Source organism: Callospermophilus lateralis, chromosome 1 (assembly GCF_048772815.1).
Source record: "Callospermophilus lateralis isolate mCalLat2 chromosome 1, mCalLat2.hap1, whole genome shotgun sequence".
NCBI lineage: Eukaryota > Metazoa > Chordata > Mammalia > Rodentia > Sciuridae > Callospermophilus > Callospermophilus lateralis.
Genome location: NC_135305.1, coordinates 69758648 through 69778925, shown reverse-complemented (window position 1 = coordinate 69778925; position 20278 = coordinate 69758648). Strand labels below are relative to the sequence as shown.

The 20278-nt window shown below is 34.2% G+C and overlaps 1 protein-coding gene across 1 annotated transcript in view; it reads left to right on the top strand.

The window, feature by feature from the left end:
* The window catches only part of Immp2l (inner mitochondrial membrane peptidase subunit 2), an 863006-nt gene that overhangs the window by 449967 nt on the left and 392761 nt on the right, over positions 1-20278 (top strand). The window lies entirely within an intron of this gene.

The following is a 20278-nucleotide window of genomic DNA, read 5'->3' as shown; positions in this document are numbered from 1 at the left end:
TATAGAAATAGAATATATTTCTTTTCTATGTGTGGCGGCCACATGGTTTGTTTCTTTCCATCTTCTAGCACTTTGTCTTCAGTAATAAAGCACCGAAACCTAGACCCTTTTGCATACTTTGTTTTTTTCTTTTTGTTCTCAGGGCCTTAGCACCTGCAGTATAAGGTCATTAACTCTGTGGCCTTTGTAGAAATGAGAATATAATCTTTTCAGATGAATATTAAAATTTATTCCCTACAACTATTTGTAATTTCAGTAAAGGTCTTTATGACCCCACATGTTCTGTAAATATTGAGTACTCATGATAGAACACATTCAGAATTCAATGTTTCTGAGTGACTGAGTTTTGATAAAAACAGAATAAAACACAGACTCAAAAGACACAGTTGACCATGATGATAAGACTAGTATTTTTTAGGCATATAAATATAGCAATGAGAAAAGTCGTCTAATGATATAAAAGCCAACATGAACTATATCTCTGAAAATGCATATCTGTTTTGTTTTGTTTTTGTTTTTTGGTATCAGGGATAGAACCCACAGGCACTTAACCACTGAGTCAATCCTCAGCCCTCTTTATTTTGAGACAGGTTCTCACTAATTTGCTTAGGGCCTCGATAAGTTGCTGAGGCTGATTTGAACTTGTGATTCTCCTGCCTCAGCCTCCGGAGTTGCTGGGATTACAGGTGTATGCCACTATGCCCAGTTACTTGTCTGTTTTTAATACCTTTTTTGAATTTTCATTTTTTCCCCTTAACAAATATCAACTGTAAATTAGTTGACAATGTCATTTAAATGCCTTGACCTTTTGGCATTATGAGATTGTAAGACATTAAGATACAAATATTACTCCAGAAGAATTAATTGACTAAAATATTTGCATTCATTTCTTTAGTTATTAAATAATTCAGTAATTTTAGAAAAAAAATTACAAAAAGCCTAAATCAATTATTTCTACCACAGTGAAAATGAGGCCTTTTTATTATTTTCTGTCTTCAAGATACCCAGTATTATTCATGTCAATCATAAGTGATATGTGCCTTTCTGAGGGCTGTTGCTTTGCCTATGGTAGGTTAGTGGCCCTGGTTCCACCCAAAAGAAAACCTCCACCCATTCCTGGAGTCCCTGCTTTATACAAAAAGGGAAACACTGCCTCCCCTCTAGTTCCTCAGGGACTTAGTTCCCAAAGGTTTCAGGCCTATGGAAATGGCAATTATTGTCTCTTGATACAAAGACTGTTGATTCAATGGGCCTTTTCAATGCATACATGCAAAAGTTCAGGGTAGTTACCCTTCTTCCCTGAGTAGTATTGTAGATTATTTGTGGCATGCCTCATATGGAAGTCAAGCTTGAGAGGACAAAGTTTAGAACATGGTTTTTTTTTTTTTTTTTTTTTTTTTTTTTTTTCAGGATTTCCATTCAATTTAAAGACCATATATTGCTTCTGACTGTCAAAATATCCCCTAGAAAGGCTGTTCAGAATAATGTAAATAAATTTACTGGTATCCAGCCTTTATTATCTTATAAATTTACTAGTTTACTTTACAGATTTACTTGTATTTTGGAGTGGTTAAATGTATCATCTTTTCCCCAGGATAGACCAATCAGGAAGGAGATGCCAAAGAAGTTGCTTTTATGCTGACACTTTATCCATTGGTGGTGCTTCAAGTGACTTTGAAGAATTTGTTCATAGTTTTTTAGCAACCTGGAAAATCCTTGAATAATTTATTCATTCCATTATATCCAATTTTTGAGACCTTTGCCAAGTATTTGTTTATCAAAGTGCTAATGCTGTCAGACAAACATATGGATGAGTAGGTAGAACAATGTACAATCTTTTTCTCTAATAATTTATTCTGGCTGTTGGATTTTTTTTCTTTTTAATTTGGGTATAGAATTAGCTATGATTTAAATTAAGAAATGAAAATTTTAGTTTGCAAAAATCTACCTGGAAATATTGTGGTGTGGTACAGGAGAATACAGGACTTAGAAAGATAAAGCCTTGTGTGAGAATTCAAAAAGAAGGGAAGGGATTAATGATTACTAATGATTACTGAAATGTCACTTACAGTGATCAGTGCTGCACCCATTCTATCTCCTACTCCCTGGAGTCAGAATATCCTAATTCCTCTACATGTAGGCAAGTCTCTTATCTTACACAAACTCATTCTCCAATTTGAAGGAAAGGATAATCATCACTTACCTATCCTACCTCACCAGGTTGTTTGAAGGAACAAATGGTATTGTTAGAAAAAAACTTTGTACACAATAGAGCTCTAAATAAATATTCTCATTACTGTGTTTTTTTAATTCTTAATTTCCCCCTGAATTTTTTGAGTCCATTAATTTCTGTTATGTTATTGGAGAACACATTTAGAAGCAGAGATAAATTTGCCCAAAAAAAAAAAAAAATAGGTCTTTGAAATTAAGGAGATGCCATTGCCTACAAAGCCTCTCACACTCTAACTCTGGAAATGAAAAAGGCAGGGTGGGGAGTTTTGGGGGTGGAAGAAGGAAGGGGTTGCTATCCTGAGAATACACTCCTTATTTTCCAAAGAGGTAAGCAAGCCAAGCATCAGTTGTAAGAATGGGTACTGAATATGAAGAAGGGTGCATGCTAAATGCCTTAAAGTAATTCCAATGAAAACAAGTAAAAAATAATTTGGAGCATATTTTTAGAATTCTTAGAAAAACTTACAGCTTAGAGTAGATGATCAATTGACTGAATCTCTCTAGTTGAAGGATAGCAGCATTACTGTTAGGATGTTTTAAAAACAGTGCAAAACTCTAATGTTTATGACTCATCATAGAATATAGTGGACTGGATCAAGAAGATAAATTAAGGGTTTAAAATATTTGTGATATATACTTAAATTCTTGCTTCTTCTTTTATTAAATTTTGGGTTTTGCTTCTAGAATACTTGATTATTTTGCTGAATATTTTTTTCTTTTTTTGCCCCATATTTCAGAGTCTTTCTTTTACATTTTATTATTTGAAAAACAGAGGATGCAGACTTTTAATTTACTGCTGGAGGGAGCACTCTAAGGAGTTCTATCCTAGGCCTCTCTAGTAAATGGCTGTGTATATTTAAAATATAATGTATATTACATCTCATTATAAAGATGTTAAATATTTTGTACTTGAGTTTCTTTACCTATCACACTGAGCTTGTTAGACTAAATACTGAAGGTCACTTTCAATTTAAAAAATTACATTATTCTATGCTAGCACTTACCCATCTTTCATTCCCCTGTGCTGAAGCTGTGTATTGTATTTTTATTCATGGTGACTTAAAAAAAAATAACTCTCCCTTATGGACTTAAAAGAGTGAACATCATAGCAAACAGATTTGTAGAAACTTGACAGTTACACAGATATTGTAGATGACCTGGTAGGTGCTGTTCTTCTAAAGAATTGAGAGGAGCATTAAGTCTTCTTTGTTAATCTTATATTTATTGACCTCTAAGTAGCATCTTTTCAGGTCTTCTTCCCTTCCCATCAAGTTAAACATTTTGATTTCTCCCTATTATTGTTTCCCATCCTCTGGCACCACCTACTTTCTTTATATTTAATTTTTATGTCCTCAGACATTATGGCCAAGGGAATAACTGCTATTATATTCTTCTAGTGATTTGCTAAATATCACTTTACCATGAGGGATGAGGAAGAATTCTTTGAGCTCCGTGTAAGAAATGTGTTCTGTTGTTACATAGTGAAGGTTTCCTAAGAACTCGTCATAGCCAATATCAGAGAGTATTGACAACATTGATTAGATATACTGATATATGGCCTAGTGTTAGCTACTTCATTTAGTTTCACATACCAATGAGCAATACTTAAGTAGCTTACACTTGGAACCAGGTCTGCATGGAATATTTTAGTGGACTGCAAACATGTCCAGTGTTTCTCCAGAATGGCTGGAGCCACATACTTGTAAATTATTCTTTGGGAGCATCTTTACTGAGGCTAGGAGTTGTGACTCCGTTTTTAGTGTGCCATAAGCTTCCTTTTAATAATCTCCTTATGAATCACCAACCTCATATACAGCCATCAGGGACTGCTAATTGGGTTACAGCATTTAATTTTTTGTTGTTATGGTTAATTCAGGTTACAGACCTTTCTGTTCAACTAAGTTTTCAATAAATATAATATCATGTTACCTAGCAATTTTACACTCAAAAAAATATCAGAGTAGGGGAAAAAAGTTCAACATCAAACCCATTTTGTGCAAAAGCAAGTGTTAAAAGATGAACAAAGAAACAGTAAAATGCACATAGTGAATCATAAGTTAATCACCTTTTTCATAGGTCCTTAAATTGCTAGTCTAGAAAGCTGGTTACACTATTTATTAAACTGTTAACAACTACTACCACCACCAAAGGAAAAATTCCACCTACTCATCAGCATTCTACCTCAGCATGTTGCCTGTGACAAGCGACACCCTGAAAAGATGGTTCTTTGAAGTTCCTCTTGACAGAAAGCTATTATTTCTTTATTTCTACATGACTGGGCATGGTTAAATCTTTCAGACATGCCTGTGTGTCCATCCTCTGGCAAGGCTTACCAAGTCACCAAACTCACAGGCACACACCAAATGACAACTCTAGGGGCCTGGGGTGACAGTGTTTTTCAGATTCTAGGGCACATTACTGACTTCTAAAATCCACAGAATATTTATCTGAGCTCTACTAAGGTTAAAGAGCCAATCCCTTGTACTTAGCTGTCATTGCTTGCAATTTTAAAATAGGCTGGGTAAGATTTAAGAATGTGTGTGTTTAGTATGAAAACTTTCCCCGTGAAAGGTCTAGGAGAAACTGAAATCAATGCTGCAATGCTACATTATATAGGAGTTTGAAATTGGGAGGTAGAATGTCTACTTCAACCATTCCTCTTGGTTAGGAACTTAACAGCTGCCTCAAAATAACAGATCTGATCTGTTTCAAAAGCAGCACTTCTAATGAATAGCAGAAAAGCAAATAAAAACACCTTTTCTTTGCAATAAATCATTTTGTTTTTTCTATAGATTGCATGTGGTGTTTGAGGCAGAGCGAGCAAGCCTGCCAATATTGCAAGCTAATGCTTCAGCACCTTTCATTTTTCACCCTGAGCAGGAACCCTCTTCTTAAACTTGTTCATTTTACAGAGGGAAAATCGAAGCCTCTGGCAGATTGTCAGAGATGTTTTATTGTCATCATTTACAAAGGTCGCCAGAATTAATTGACTTCTTACATTACATATTGTAAACTGACTCATTTTTTGACACGTTTATGGGAAAGTGGCAGGATGTAAGTGGCTGGTTATTGTCTTTTGGTTTTGGCATATGTTATAAACTAGAAACCAATAATAACTGTGAAATCACAGTTTAGGGAAAAAAATAACACAGTTTCAAAGAAGCAGACTCTATTAAGTGTTTGGTTAGTTGAACTAGAGGAAGGGAGAAGAGAGTTCCAGAAATGAAATGTAAATACTGGGTTTCTTTTAATGTCTGTGCAGGACCCATTAATGGGGGCAGTGAATGTTTCCATGAACATCCTCAATTGGTGTTGTCTGTTTGAAAGCATATTCTATATAGCTGACTCCTTTTACAAGACTGGAAGTAAAAATTAGCCCATGTTGTATTCCATGAATCATCATCACCACTTGGATGCTCATAGAGTTTACTGAGAGTAATTCTGTCTCAAAGGCATTACTTCTGAAACTAAAGATAAGAAATTTAGGATATGAGTAATTGTAGTACCAGGGCGCACTCTTTTCTTGGTAGATATTTTGATTCTTCTTCCCTTTTCATTTTTCACATTGTTCCTTTTTACTAAATCAGGAAGGTTCTACTCATACTCATAGTCTGCTTTCAATAAAATTAAATGCATGGAAACAAGGACATATTGTTAAAAATGAATAAATTAGAGCTGAATTAAGCCATCCGACTCAATAACAGCAAAGGGAATATTGCACTTGGTTAGAACAAACAATCTTCTTAAATAGGAAATGTACTTTAAAGCCATCCTGCTGTGATCCTGTTAATTACCAAAGAAGATTAGAACTCTTCTGGTTCCTGGGATCCTTTTACCTAGTGTGTGGCAGTTCCAGCTGTGTTAGCAATCAGACATTTGCACTGTCCCTTCAGACCAGTGAGGGGATGTTATTAAAGGGAACTCATTTACTCCAGTTTGTAAGATGTAGTCTGGCAGAAATTCAATAAATGTTTTTGATATGCTCATTCTGCTACTCTGGTTTAGTGGTTTTTCCCTCTTAACATACATATAAGAGCATTCCCCTTAATCTCCATCCACTGGGAAAAAAGGAACAAAAATGTCCTATTTAGGGGTTGGGGGAGGTGGTTGCAAAACACAGAATAATGTTGATCTGCTTTTCATTACAAATAATATGAAGAAAAAGAAAAATCCTACCACCCACCCTCCACAACCTGTGTTTCTTTTTCTCCTGTCCCTGGTTCTCTGTTAGTCTCCTTCTTCCTCTCTCCCACTTCTCTCTTTCTCTCCTCTCTTCCAGATCCCTTCTCTTCTGTCTCCCTCCTCCTTCTCCTCCCCCAACACTGCTTTTTCTCTCCCACTCACATCCTCTGATGGGCATTCAAGCTAGTAAAATGCATGTTGGAGAATCCCACAAGCACAGATAGGCATATACAGATCTAGAGGGGTTTTGCATGTGAATTTCTTCTCAAAAGTAAAACAGAGAAAATGCTCTTAGGATTCACACAACAAGAAAACCTCAAGGGAGAATTTAGACATAAAAATAGGAGCATCAATGAAACAAGAAATAGAGCTTATTTAAATATATATGTATATTTTAAACTTACCTTGCAAAAGCAGTTTCAGTGCTAGACCACATACAGTGTCCCTGCGTGCTGAATTCCTTAGTTCCTTGATTCAGATAATCACATGGTTGTCTTCTTTCCCGGGTATAAATCGGTGCATATGTGTGTGTGTGATAAAGTATACACAAATATGTACCAAAGATATGCACACATGCAAGTAATCTTATCCCTGTGTCCTAAAATATAAAGGAAGGCAGGAGGCTGCAGCTCAGATTCCTTCTCTTGCCTGTAACTCTCCTGGTCGGCAGCTGAGGCTCTCAATCCAGTGTAGGGAGATCCTGTGAGCTGGCGTTATTTCTCCTTGTTTCCATGGTGGTTAGTGGTGCATCGTTCACCCGATCAGTTGTCACACTGACATGGTGCTGCCTGCTCAGCGGTCATTAATAACTGAACACCCTCCACTCCCCAGAGAGGAGCCAATCGCTTCAGACTGCCAAGATGTAGCACTCGCAGCTGCTCCAGTCTGGTTGGCTGAAGCAACCTGTCTGTTCTATGACACTGCTGCTTAGGGTACAAATAAATGAAATAGGCTTGCATATTTTCCTAGGAATCATTTTCTTTCTTTTTTCCTACAGGGAATGTAGAGATTTCTTTTCTTTCTTTCTCCCCCCCCCCCGTTTTTTTTAAACAAGTTTTTCTATTTTTGTGTTATCAGTCATTCAGAGAAGCTGTGTTTTCACTTTGAAGATAGGCAGGGCATTCTACTAATAAAGATTTCCCAAATATTAAAAATACCTGCTAAAGACTCAAGCATCTGACTCCTTCTCTGTGCCTGAAACTGGAGTGGTATTTGGTTCTCTATAGTTCCTACTCAATTTAGATAGTATATTTGCTGTCCAATAGCATGTTCTTTTTTTTCCTTTCTTTTCTTCTTTTTTTATAAGCAATGACATTTCATATTTGGAATGACAAGACTTTAAAAATAAAGCATATATTTGCTTCTCTATAATTCACAACATTGGTATGGGAGTGGGTAATTTTAAAGTTATATTTTCAGTTATATCCACATACTTCTCGTGTGTGTGTGTGTGTGTGTGTGTGTGTGTGTGTGTGTGTGTTTAGGACACATGAATTTACTATTCCAGTGGATATATTTCTCTATAAAAAACTAAATACTCAAAATTATTTTTCCTTACTTGTAGGCCTATTATCTTTAAATAGATATTTATCAGGAATATATCCTATATGAAACACAAACAAATGTGATTTAGGTGTATCAGGAATTTGGAAAACAGAGAAAAGTATAGCAGTGTGTATGTCTCAAAGAATACTTATGAAAAAAATGGACAGAAGTTTTAAAAACACATTTTACAGCTTTTATTAGTATACTAGAGAAATGTTGAGAAGATGGAACATGAGGATTAATTTGTCAACAGGTCAAAAGCAGGCTAGATTCATGACTCCAGCCCTGGTTTTGAGACACTACCCTCTAGTGGAGTTAAAAGAAAAGACACTATTAGATTTTCTTGGTGTTTGTGAGGGGAGGGAGGGTGGAGCGTCACAACTAATTGTTCTTAAGGAGTTTCTTGAAATAACATAGGCTAATAGTTTGAAGTTATTGTAATCATAATGCTTGAAAATTTTTAAAATGCTAAGCCTGTTTTTAATCATATATTTTCGCTTTGTAAAAAGTTCCCAAATGCTTTACTATTTTTTTCTATAAAATTTTTATTTTGATTTGTAACCTTTTGAATACATGTTAAAAATGGCTTCTTGCTTAATTTATTGACACTTATTTTACAGCATTATTTTAAGGTTTTATTCTTTACCAGATGCTCTAGTGTTTACTCATAAAGTGTATAATCAGTTCTTAGATGTTAGGGTTTATGATTGAGGGTTAGAGATGTTGTATTGGAGTATATTTACATATAATTTAATGTACTTATAATACTGATAATAAACATCCTTCTTACCCCCAATTTCACTTTATTAAGCTGTAATTTTTGTGTATCCTAAATCATTTCAATCTTTAAAAGGTTTATTTTGAAATAGGGAAAATTTATATTAAATTTTTGATAACTGAAAAATGAACTTTTATATCACGATTCCTTATGCATTTCATTTTGGTTTATTGATATTGACTGTATAATTGCAAAATCAGAAATCAAAGCAGTTAAAAGGCACTCTAATAATGAAGGTAAGTTGTAATGTTCAAACAGATCATGTTTAAAATACTTTCTTGATTCTTAAATGAACTACAGTCCCTTTTAAAAATATTTTCAATATCATTCACACATCAAAGAACAATCTTTTAAGTTTTAATTTAGTTAGAACTGAGTCCTGTCGTTAAAGGATTTCTTTTATTATTTCATTGGAAGTTGTTTTAACTAAATGATACTGTGTTTTGTAGGACAGGAGTTGAGATTGTCTTTTTTTAAATTTTTTTTTTAGTTGTAGATGGACACAATATCTTTATTTATTTATTTATTTTTATGTGGTGCTGAGGATTGAACCCAGTGCCTCACACGTGCAAGGCAGGTGCTCTACCACTGAGCTACAGCCCCAGCAAGATTGTCTTTTTAATGCAGGCATATGATAAATTTAAAAGATCTCATACTCATTTTGGTAAATTTAGTACTATGGAGCATTAGACATAGGATTACATTGTGGAGGAGAAAATGGCTGTTGCTTTGAATGGAAAGGATGAGGTTTCTATTCTTTGGCTGTAGTTTCTATCTTGGTTCAAGAACATCAACAGCTTAGTGGAATCAGAGGGTGTTTTAGGTACTTTTTCACTTATCAAGGTCAGTCATCCACTAGAAATACAAAATGTCTCCCAAAAGACACATGAAACAGTTATTTAGGTGTCACATCTATAATGAAGTGCCATATGAAGTCATTTGCTTTGATGGGGTAACAATTTCAGGACTCTTGAGTTAATGCAATTGTGAATGATCATCAAATGAGAACCATAGAATCTCAGAACTCTACTGTTCTTCTAGATGGTCCAGAGATTTGTTTAAGTGTATGTAAGTGACAGAAGTGAGCTGGAATACAATCCCTCATGTCTTCTAATATTTCTCTACAAAATTACTCTATCATCCAGTGGATAACTGACAGATCTTCTTCATTTTAATTTTTCCCTTTTTTTACTCCCTTTCTTATACTTTCTTTCTTTCTCATGTTTATTTCTTTATAGTCAACTAAAACATCAGAGAAGTTTCACCTTGCAAATATATTTTATTACATGGGTGAACATGTTTGATACCTTGTAGTAAATGTCTGCAGGGATTCCCAAATTAATAGTCAGTCTTAATGAAATGATTTAAAAACATAATGTATAATTGATTCTTAAATTATGTAGAAAGAGTTCTGCCTTTGTTGTTAAATAAGAAATGATTAGAATACAATAAATATTCATTGATTTATGGTCAAAGTTACTAATTTGTGACAGAGTTTATTGTTTTTTCATCCTAGGCTTTATATGTCTGTGTTCTTTGTTTGTTTGGCAAATGGGTAGATTGCAGACAGATTGTCTGAGTTTGAATCCCTACCTTGCTAACTTGCTAGCTCTATGAATCTGATCATAATGTTAAGTATCATGTCTGTTAAGTATCTTGTTCATCTCAGTTTAAGTAGCACCTTGCATTTCATTTTCCTCCTAGGATTGTTATGAGGATTAAAGTAGTTAATACATATACAGAGCTTAGCAAATGCATGAAACAGTAAGAATAAGTGGATATTGAACATCTGTTTTTGTCAATGCAAGGAAGGTTGGCTCTGTAATTCTCCCAAGTAGTTGACTGTACAGACATGACACCACACCCAACTACCTGCTCTACTTTCTAAAAAAAAGAAATACAGAAAACAATATTCACTTGTAAAATAAATGAATGCTTAATTGATTTTGTGTCAACCAATTCGATACTATTTTTTTTTTTTAGAGAGAGAGAGAGACAGAGAGAGAATTTTAATATTTATTTTTTAGTTTTCGGCGGACACAACATCTTTGTTTGTATGTGGTGCTGAGGATTGAACCCGGGCTGCATGCTTGCCAAGCGAGTGCGCTACCGCTTGAGCCACATCCCCAGCCCTCGATACTATTTTTTAAGGAATGAATTTTATGCACAAGACAATGAATGCTTTTATATAGTTATGATTATTCAGTGTTGATGACAATTTTTATTATCACCTTGATTATTGTCAGAAGCCTTAGCTCCTACTCCTCCTCTACCTCCACTTTTGTCTTAGTTTCCCTTTTGTTTGGAATGTCCTTTGTATCTTCTACTCTGAATTCTTGCTTTTGAATGTCTATGTGTCCCAACCCTCTAAGAAGATATGATCTTCATTTGACCCATAGTAGCATTCTTTATTTCTCTTATAACCCATCATTTTTTTTTCATCTAATAATTTTTTCTATAATTTCACCTCTTCTTTAGCTTGTAAGATTCTTCTAGATGGAGATATATGTCTTATGATGTCTTTAAGCTACATAGTGCATTCTAACATGGAAAAAACAACATTTGTTGAACACTAGTATATGTCTGTGTGTGTTTTAAAAGTTATTTAATCTTCACAACATCTTTCATCAGACATGTATTATTAATCCCCAATTGTCATAGTAGAAACATTGGATGAAAGAAGTTAGGTTACTTACTTGCCCAGTGTCCCAAAACTATTAAAATATGGGGATAAAATATGAACCCAGTTAAGTCTACTTACAGAATCAAGTCTCCTTCCACTATACAAGGAACTCAATAATCATTTGTACAATAAATGAATGCTTGATTGATGTCTGTGCCAACCAATTTGATGTAGTCAGCAACTAGGGATGCCAAAAATAAAAATACTATTTTTAAAAAGGAATGAATTTTATGCACGAGACAGTGGATGTTTTTATATAGTTATGGTTGTTCAGCGTTGATGACAGAATTTTTATTGCTGTCACAATTTGAGAAATAGAGCTTGGAAGAAATGCAGTACCTAGTCTGAAATTTGAGTTGATACGTTCAGAAAACTAAATAAATATCAATGAGCCACTGATGATGAGGGGCCTTGTTGTGATCAGAAGGGCTTCAGTGACTCTGTCATTTCTGATAGCAGATTAGCTCTTGATTAAGATAGAAACATGATTTAAGGGAATAACATTGATTATAAGAATGTTGAACTGGATCAATTTCACATTTTCTTTTTCAAAGGAATTTTGGGAAGTAGAATTGGGAAAAAATGAGATCTTCATTTAATTATAGTTTGGTTTTTTGTTCTTTGGTTTTGGTACCAGGTATTGATCTCAGGGTCACTAAACACTGATCTGCATCCCCAGCACATCCTCAGTGACAGGGTCTCACTGAATTGCTCAGGGTCTCACTAAATTGCGGAGCCTGGCTGTGAACTTGTAATCTTCCTGCCTCAGCCTCCCAAGCTGCTGGGATTATAGGGGTGCACCACCGCATCCAGCTATATATTTTATTTTTAATGAAGAATATGACTCCATTGGAAGAACACACAAAATTTTTCACTCAAGGAAGTTCACAAGCAAGAACAAGAAAGAGAAATCCAGGGGACAGATCTGTTTCTCTGTCCTTTCCTCAGATTCCTTTCTTCCTTCTATTCTTTCTCAGACTTTTTCTTTATGTTACTCATCTCTCTTTTCTTCTCACTGTGCCTGTCTTCATTATTTTCATTCAGAGGACTAACATTTTTCTCCAGATATATTAGAAACAACAGTGGCAATAAAGGTGAGGCTTCTGTTAAAATTACTGTGTAGTGCAAGATAGAAAATTTATGCTTTTTGTATAATTAAAAAAAAACAGCAGGTAATTGGGTGTGGTGTCACATGTCTGTAGAGTCAGCTACTTGGGATGTTGAGGTGTGGGGATCAGTTGAACCAAGGAATTTAGGACTGACCTGAACCATACAGAGCAACCCTGTCTCTTAAGGGGGAAAACAATACAGCAGGTTGATGAATAGCTGAATATGCAGATAGATAGTTGCAAAAGTTGCTCAGAAATAACTAAGAAGAAATACACTAACGCCTAAATATACCCAACTATTGGCACTTGTTTTCTTTGATGGGATAATTGATATCTTTCCTTTGTTTTAACTTCTCAAAGTTTCTATAAGCAATACATATTGTTTTTAACATTGGAAGTAACAGCTGTTATTAGAAAAGATACAAACTCTTTTGTGGTACCCTTTTTGCTTTATAATTAGAGTTATTTAATAAAATAAATTTCTTAACAGTGTTCAGTTCTATCCACATTATAATATTTAAAATAGTAATAGCAGTGTGTGTTCATTTTGTTTCAAGGATTTGAGTAAAAATCAGAAGGTCATTTACTTCAAAGAAAGCCTAAGGAGATTGATTTTGTCAGATTGGTGACTTCAGTTACACATGAGGTTATATATAACAGAGCTGTTCATTATGTGAGAATAGAGTGTATCTCTTGACCTGAACTTTTCTTTGCTGATCACTTCCTCTTTTTCATCTGCTTTGATTAGTACTTATTAAATGCCAATTGGCCTCATATAAAGAATCATCTAAGTTATTGGCAAAAATTAAGCTCTACAAAATGTCATGTAATTTCATACCTATTCTAGGCAAAAGTTAAGAACCAAAATGGCCTAAGGTAACAATTTGCTCCTGATGCAATATTCTTATATACAGTTGTTTAGTACTTTCTTAGTTTTGACATGGGTTCATTTGTAAAGATGGGATAATGAAAATTATTTGTTTGTACCGAAGTAAGAAACCAAAGCAGTGATTTCTAAGAAAGAAAAAACAGACTATTTTATCAGAAAAAAAAAATAGGCATCTATTTATATTGTACTATCTAGATAGAAGTTAAAGGGTCATTTGAATTTTCCTGAATATTTTATGTCACTTTTACTTGAATTCTACTGGATGGGAATTTCCATTATCATTCTCATCTGTTTCTGTTTTTTCATTGATGGAGGGTACAGTAAGCCCAGAGCTAAAGTTCTCTGTCTAATCTTTTAGTGATCATTCATACAGTTATTCCTTTTAATATAAAGAAGGTGTTTTCAAGAATGAAAGCAACTCACTGTAGCTAGTAGGATGGCAAAATAGACAGGAGATTCCTGAACCTACTACCTACATGTGCATCACTGTAGAATTTTTAACTTTTAATCTTAAAATCATCTTCAACTCTTACAGTTCTAGTATATTCTACCAGAACTACAAGGATCCTCCCAATTCTTTTCATTTTTTCTATTACTCAGTTACAAGATTTGACATCCTTTCAACTACTTCCAAGTGTGTTCTTCCATTTCTTTTCTTAAATAAAAACTAATCTCCTTTCAGGACCTGTTATTTTTCTAAGTCTCTTTGCTTGGAGACTACTGATTTTTTTTTGACTCTTAGGGCTGGGTGTTTTGTATATGTATATGTGTGTGTGTGTGTGTGTGTGTGTGTGTGTGTGTGTGTGTATATATATATATATATATATATATATTGTTCATGGGCATCATATTATTGTAATTCCTATGGTTTTCCAATACCAGTTGCATTTTTTTCATAAATTATTTTACTCTTCCATATGACAAATAGCACTCTTAACCTTTCTATTTTTCTACTACCTTACCTATCCCTCACTATATTTGAGACGTGATCTCTGGTGAACATTATCCTTTTCCACCATGACTGTTACTAAAATCTTGGAAGATTTCAACTTTTAAGAATAAAACCAGTCAATAATTACTAAGCTTCTTAAATGAAAATGTAATTTCACTTTATTTCAGAGACTCTTTTCCAGGGACATTCCCTTGGTCTTATTGGTAATTGGAATTATTCTACCTATGAAGTCTTGAACTTCAATATTCTGCTTTTGATTATAACCCCCTATTCATTTTGTCAATTTAGAACTCTACCCCACCCCATTTGCTTTTTTGACACCACAAATACCTCAACTTTATTGAGGCGAGTTCTTTCCTGGTCATTCTCATCTGCCTCCCTTTCCTACACACCAAAGTCAATCATCTAAGCTACTTACCTAGAATCTTTGCTCTTGTCTTCCACCATCCTCCTTCAATGAAAACTTCTGGATAACAATGTAATCTTTGTTTTCTGCTCCAGTCTTTATGAGACAAAGTGATCCTGGAAGAAATCAAGCAGGGTACTCCCTGGTATCTACTATAAAGGTAAACTGTCACACTTGGGTCTTCAGCCGTGCCCTTCCAGCCTCATGTTTGCCCTAAGTTATCCTTTATCTCATTGACTTGAAGGATGATTTCAAACTCTAGCACTCTCTTTAACTTTCCTTTTCAGTTGCTGATAATTCTTAGGAAAATATTTCTTTTAACTTTTTTGGATTTATACCTTTAAATATCAACTCCCTTAATTTTATGAATTTCCAACTTATTAATATGTCTTTATCCAAACTCATCAAAGTATGAGAATTTTTTTTACTGTCAATCTCTATGTTATTCATTTTCTTTCTTCAAATTTCTCCATTTTATGTTCTCAGGAGTTTGTTTTCAGCAGGCTTACTCCCCAGTCTACTCTACGATTGATATATTTCCACAAAATCAATAGATATGTTTAATTTTTACCCATACTAAAATGATAACAATTCTCCCTTCATTACATAACCCTATTCTATCTTTCCATCTCTAGCCTTCTCAGGAAAATTCCTCACAAAGCTGTTAACATTTGCTACAGCCACATCATCCCTTTCTACTTACTTTTTAAACTCATTTTAATCTGGTTTCTAATCTAATCTTTGCTGCTGAAATTCTACCTTGGGATCTTATCAGTGCCTTCTTTTATTGGTTCACACACACAAGAGCCTTCTAGTCATTCTCATATTTGCCTGCACATTGTGTCTGCTATCCTTGTGGGCTCATGTCTCTTAAAAATTAATCTAAGGTCCTTTGGCATACTGCTCTTTACGTACTCCCTTTTTTTCTTCATAGTATCAATACCTAGTTATCCAGAGAATTCCAGGGTCTTTGATATCCTATATTCAACCAGTTAGTGAATCTTGCAGATTTTACTTCCATATTCTCTTGAATCACGCTCCTCCTCTGCTAGACCTTCGTCATCTCTTCCCTTAGTTGTCATAATTGCTCCTAACTTCCCTCTTTCCAGTCTCATGCCTTCTAGTCCATCTTTTTTTTACAATATGCAGTCAGGCACTGGCTTGTCTTTAGCAAGGCTGCCTCCCACTGTTCACTCTTTAATCTTCAGTTCAGTTGTTCCTTCTGAGAGATCTGTTCCTTGTCAAATGAGGCTGGGTTTACAGAGTAATGGATCTTAGGATACTGTTAAATAAATGGATGAATGAATTTTAAGTTAAGGTTTGATGGAGAATAAGGTGATATTGCAGAGTATTTAAGCACACCTGAATTAAGTCATTAAAAAAACCATTATCTTCTCTTTAAAATTATTTTTACAGATACATAATAATTATACAGAATAGTGGATTTCATTATGGTATATTTGTACATGCACATAAATCTTTTAATCTGTGATTGTTATGTGTAGACTAGTAAAAACGAGAGCAAGGATATATTTTAACATTTATGTGAGGCAATTAGCCGTAATACATGGCCAACTGGATCAGAAATACCTTCTTTTGATTAAATAGAGAACTGATGTTGTGAATTTAAGTTATGAGGAGAAATCCATCACAATTTCCAGGAGGGAGAAAAGCTCATAACTATTACTGATGGTGATGCAGTATTTTCTTTGATAGCAAATTTAGTATTGCAGTCCTTTTTGTTGTATTTATTGTTGCTGTTATTCAGAGAAATACAGATGATTTTACTTGAGCTATCCACAGAACACAATGGAATGGGTCATAATTTGAAATAAGTATTGCTATGCAAGTACAAAAATTATGTATGCTGAAATCATATAATTCCTAGAAAAATAATAAATAGCACTTGTTGACTCCAACTATATGTAAGACACTGATGTTTAGTGAGCACTGCATATGTTTGGTTTCATTTTACAAGATGTTGAGGCAACCAGGGGCATTCTGCATTTCACAGAGGAAGAAACTGAGGTAAACTTTTTTAGTCACTGAACTAGTTTATAGCTAAGTCTGGAATGTAAATCAGATGCCAAGGACAATAATCTCAAAACTGTATTTTTTTCCCAAGTATCATGTGTGATCCCTATTGTCCTCTTTCTTGTATGTTTTATAGCAAACTTTTGTCTCCTACCTTTGCTTGTCACCAAGATTGACACAATTAACATAATTTTGTTGTGCCTGCTTTTATCACCTCAAAATATTTGACTATATCCTCCTGATTGGATGATTGACATTGTATAAACTATAAACTTATCTATATAAGTTTATAAACTATAAACTTATAATTCTTATCCTCAAGGGTAAGAATTATGTTAACTCTATTTTATATTGATTTTTATTCCACAATTTTGACTGCCTTTGACTGCCTTTGAGAGTCAGTATTTAAAATAAAGAACAAATGTATTAATTAGAGAAACCAGCTCTTTTCAAAAGTGTTGCATTGTCCTGAAACTAAGCAAATGGATAAATAGATCCACATATAGAAAGCTTCAACATTGCTACCCCTAAAACTGCTTTACTATTTTATTTTTTATATACTTGACACTATAAAAAGGCAAAACTTGCACTATGTCTTAACAACAGAATTTCAAAGCTTTCTTAAGGACAATTGCTATGCAGAAACCAGAAAATCAGAAGAAGCAGTCATTAGGCGTAGACAGAAAAAGAAAGAGAAAAGCTTAACTTTTTAAGGTAAGGAGACATTTCAAATGTAGTCAAACAAAAGAACAACATATGTCTTTTTTGTGAAATCATTTGTTTTTCCTTTCTATAGATGTGATGCCAAAAGTGAGCAAATTAACCCTTAACATTAAGAGCACTTCTCACAGCCGTAAGCTTTTATAAGAGGTACATTTTATTAGAAATACAATGAATATTCAGTTCTTTAGCCATCTCAAACTTTGAGGGTCTCTGTGGCTGTATGATGGTCACTGAGAGCCTATGTGTGAACCCCACGCTCGGGAGAGGCCTGGCGCTGGAGGGCTGTGCTGAAGGCTTTCACATAGTTCCCATTACTAAGGAAACCACTCGTTTTGTCTGAACATGCTCTGAATAGATGTCTCATTTGAAGTCTAGTGCTCAAACCATGAGGATTGCATTATGGAGCTGAGAAAGAAATGAGGGGAACACAAAATGCTTGAAAATGCCACCAAGCATTCACAAAGCGTCGTACTGTAATAACATTCTATGAGACAGAAGGTGCATTTATTTTTGCCACATTCCAAGTTATTTCAGTGTTATAAAAGCAAATTCCTTTGCCTGCCCACGTAATCAAAATAAGCAAAGCAGATGTTCTTCTGACCTATTCTTAATTCCTGCTCTTGTTAGGGTCTCATTGAGAAGTGTGACATACAGCACAGGAAGGACAAAATATGGATTCCCATATTAATCTAGATTTACTCTGTTTTCTTTGTAACTACATGGTGTAATGCTATCTCTGTGCCAATAAACAAACACATATTCAGAGTCAGACTTCAGTTTGCACCCTCTAAATTGTCACTGTTAAATTCAGAATGGCTACTGCAAACTGGTACTGGATACGCGTTAATGAGTATCTGATTCAGATACTGAGTGAGAAAATCCTACTTCTAGGAGGCTTCCTTCCACTCTCCAGCTCCTGCCAACCCACAGGAAAAAAAAAGTAACTCCTACCAAAAAGTCAGTTTTTTTTTCTTTCTCCCTTACCTTAGTAAATAGAATTTATGACACTTTGATTATACCATACTCTTTATCACCCCCCTCCCCATTTTTGCATATGTCTAATTGACATTTTCTTAAATACATAAAGTGCTATATAGACCCTCAATCAATTGCCACTGACATGCAATATAGAAAGTCAGAGGAGGAAGATATTACTACTTATTTTTCAAGCTACTTTAATTTTTTCTGCAAACAGGTGTTTCAATAGCTCAATTTGTCCATACATGCAGAAATTAACAAATATTTACAGATGATTAGTCATTTTACTGTTTTGCCAACAGTCATGGCACTTAGGTGACTTCTCTGTATGAAAATTCATGATTGAATAAATCTTTGAACTTGTAGCCCAGAACTTTAATACTGCACTGTGGACCTATGTGCAGAGGCTCTCAAGATTCTCTTTGGAATAACAATGTTACAAAAAGGTGCTATAATATCTAAGTCCTAGAAACAAGCATAATAAGGAAGTACAGTTTTCTTTTCTTAAAGATCAATAGAATAAAATTAATAATGTAAAAAGCTAATAGCTTTGTTAGAAAGTATAATTTTTAAAAATCTTTTTCTTTTTTCCTTTAGTACTTTTAAATATATTGGCAGTCATGCATTTTTAGTGAAAATATATTTCAAGTATATATCTTTTTCAGATTTTCTGCCTGACTTAATTTTAAAAATATCTAATTCAATAGAATTGAGTAAGGGTAAATAAAGTCATTTTCTAGTTTTAAATGGGGGATCCCAGCATCACAAAAAGCCCCTACATTTGAAACCATGAACAAAAGAAAGTTTATGCATGTGAATGACACAAATATGTATCTTATTAATAATATCCTCACTAATTTTGATTATAGATCTTCAATTCATTTTGAAGTGAATAGCCTGAAGCTACCTGCTGTTTCTGTTCTGATATGCTTACAGAATATTTACAGAGTTTATGTTTAGCAGTTTGAATATCATGGTGGTTGATAAGAAAATTATTCTAATACTGAGACTTCTTATGAAATGTCTATTTTCAAATGCATTAGGACCCATATATGGATTTGGAAGACATCAAGCTGTCTGCATTTTTTATATTCTTGGTATTCAACACAATGCCTGGCATATGGCAGGCATTTGGGAAGAGGAAACTGAACTGAATTGTTTAATATGAGGAAAATATAGCAAGCTCAGCATTTATAAATGACATTTATTCTGCTTAATTCAATATTAAATGATAAAAACAGCAAATGCTTAATTTTTTAACACTTAGCTTAATAAATTCTAATTTCTCTTTGTCCTTTCAGTCACCTCTCTTTTTGAAATATTCTTGTGCGTGTATGCACTTGCGTGTGTACGTGATAAAATTGCATTGAAAGGATTGAGTCAAATCTGTCAGACAGCTTTTCTTTTGTTTCAAGTCTATAGTGGTTATATTTGTATTTCATTCTCTTAATGGGAGAGCTCTCAAAATGTCTCCAGGTACCATGAAACATCAGATATTCATTATAATTCCGTTTCTGCCTGCAGCAATAAGATCTGCAGTCTGTTATAACAATCATACATTTCAATTAACTGAAAGTATCATCTTGTTTAGAGAAGTAAATTTTGAAGACTCAAATTTGTTAGTAGGCCAAAAGATTATAATTTTGAATAAGAATGGGGAATTTAGTTATTACCCTAATTATTAGTACATATCTATAATTTGCAAAGTTAGAAGCTCACTTAGAATTTTTTTTAAAAAGTTATAGTGTCTTACATGTGTATGTAAAC